We start from the raw sequence: 2,244 nt of genomic DNA on the forward strand, positions 1-2,244 counted from the left end.
AACTTTTATGTAAATTAAGTTTTATGACACTCCCTATAAACATAGAGATGGATTATCACACTTCACCACCCTAAAGATACTGTAAACATGGAGATGGATTATAACTGGTGACTATTTCTTTATGAGGAGTAGCATTCTAGAGTTAATGAGTTATTGCATGAGTTATAGAGTTCATAAGTACATGCGATCCATCTTTTTGATTTTGTGGCACTATGCTTTTGCTACATTTCAATCTCAAACTTAATTTGATGCCCTGAACAAGCTGCTCTTACATTGTATTTTTATTGTTGCTATACTGTGCATTATTTCTACTATTATTTTTGCTTTGTATAATAGATGACCTGTTTTCACATTAAGATCAGTGTATTAGTACTTCTATTGATTAGGCACATCTTATTAAAAGATGGGAATCTTTTTTCTTTTAACTGCTTTTTGCAATTGGTGTGTAACATGGAAAGGAGATAAACTCTGCAGTGGTTGCAGTAAAGTGCGGTACTGCTCTGAGAAACATCAGGTAGCCGAATTGTTTAAATATTTTATTTAGTCTTCTTTCCACAAATTTTATCCTAATAGTTATCTTTCTTTTCCTCGTTCCCTCTCTCTCTTAGTAAACATTATTAGCATTAGGCTTAGTATTATATTTAATTTGCTAACTTTTTTGTTCACTGAAAAATCATTATAAAGGTGAGGGAGACCTTAGTATTATATTTAATTTGCTAACTTTATATTCTCTATCATAGTCTTTACTATTTGAACTTTTTTCTTAATCATATTGAATCACAATGAATCCAAAATTTAAATCTTCTACAATTGAGCTACATTACAGGTAAAGAGCAATTGGATGAGAATGAAGGAAATAATATAGAGGAGCAAGACAAGGATTATATTAATCCAATTGAGACTAAGGTCATAGATAATACTGTGAAAGGTAAATTTTTGATCTCTTTAAAAATATTTTATGACATCATTTCTCTTTAAATTTACTGCTGTGAAAGATTTATATATGATGACTTCTTTGTATAATAGGGATATATTTTAATAAATAATTTATTGGATCTATTAATTGGTGAGGGGCAGCAGGGTGGGGGTTGAAAAAGAGTGTTCGGTGAGCATGATAATGAAAATGGTTGTATGTGAGGACATGGTTTTTTGTTATTTTCATTAATAAGCACGATTAATTTACTTGAATTGATTAATTTGAGCTAGGGTTTCAATAAAATCAAGACTCAAGTTAAATAGCAAAACCCGAACAAGAAAATCAAGACTCAAGTGTTAAATAGTTAGTTTTCTTATAGCAGTTGTGAGAGTCTGTGACTTTTACTTGATGCACTAGGCTATAAATAACTCTCTCTCTATGTAATTGAGGTGTAATTTCTATCATTTTTCTAAATAATAGTTCAGTTTACTTTCGCTGCAAGCTATCTATTTTTTTTAGCTTCTGCATCTTTTCTATTTAGTCCTAGTTCATTCTTTCTTCTTTCTTTTTTGGGAAAGTTTCTAGTTCATTCTTTGAGGAAGTTTCTAGTTCATTCTGCATCTTTTCTAGTAGTTTTAGTATCTTTGAATATATTATGGTAATTTTAATTAGTCTCTTTGTATAGAGACAACAGTGAAGAAAACATGAGGACCTACAGAATGCTTGAAGATTCATGCAGGACAGTTGAAAGATAGAGAAAAAATTACTCTAGATATTGAAGGAGAGGCAATTGGTCCTACTGATGAAGTTGTAAACAACTTGAGCAAATTGGGCACAGTGGCAAGGAATTCAGATATTTGTCCATTAATTTTCACAAACTGCAAGGGGATTAAAGATAAAGAAGCTATTTGGGAATATGTTCAATTGAGAATATTAGTCTTGTTTCTTTTAGAAACATAAGGACATGTACACATATTTTATTCTTACTAGCAAATAATGTGATTGTGGATCTGACAACAATGTTTATAAGTCAAATTTGATGGGAAATGTGCAATTATTTTTCTTTAGTGAATTTATTCAAATAGTTTAGATTATTTATTGACACTAAATAATTAAAAAAAATTGAAATTAAAACTGTTGCCAAAAAATGACACAAATGGTAACGTTTTAAAACCGTTGTCTTAGACGACTATAAAATGGCAATGATATTAAAACCGTTGCCAAAAACGACACCAACAGTAACGCTTTAAAACCGTTGGCTTTGTGAATAATAAAACTGCAATAGTTTAAAACCGTTGCCTATTCAGTTATGGTTTTAAACCGTTGGA

At 30.4% G+C, this 2,244-nt stretch overlaps 1 long non-coding RNA gene across 1 annotated transcript; it reads left to right on the forward strand.

The window, feature by feature from the left end:
- LOC110267186 lies at positions 321-1,897 on the forward strand. The gene is made up of 3 exons (XR_002354545.1): positions 321-514; positions 827-928; positions 1,602-1,897. It is a non-coding gene; the product is annotated as an uncharacterized LOC110267186 (long non-coding RNA).

This window comes from Arachis ipaensis, chromosome B09, assembly GCF_000816755.2.
Source record: "Arachis ipaensis cultivar K30076 chromosome B09, Araip1.1, whole genome shotgun sequence".
In the NCBI taxonomy this organism is placed as follows: Eukaryota; Viridiplantae; Streptophyta; class Magnoliopsida; order Fabales; family Fabaceae; genus Arachis; species Arachis ipaensis.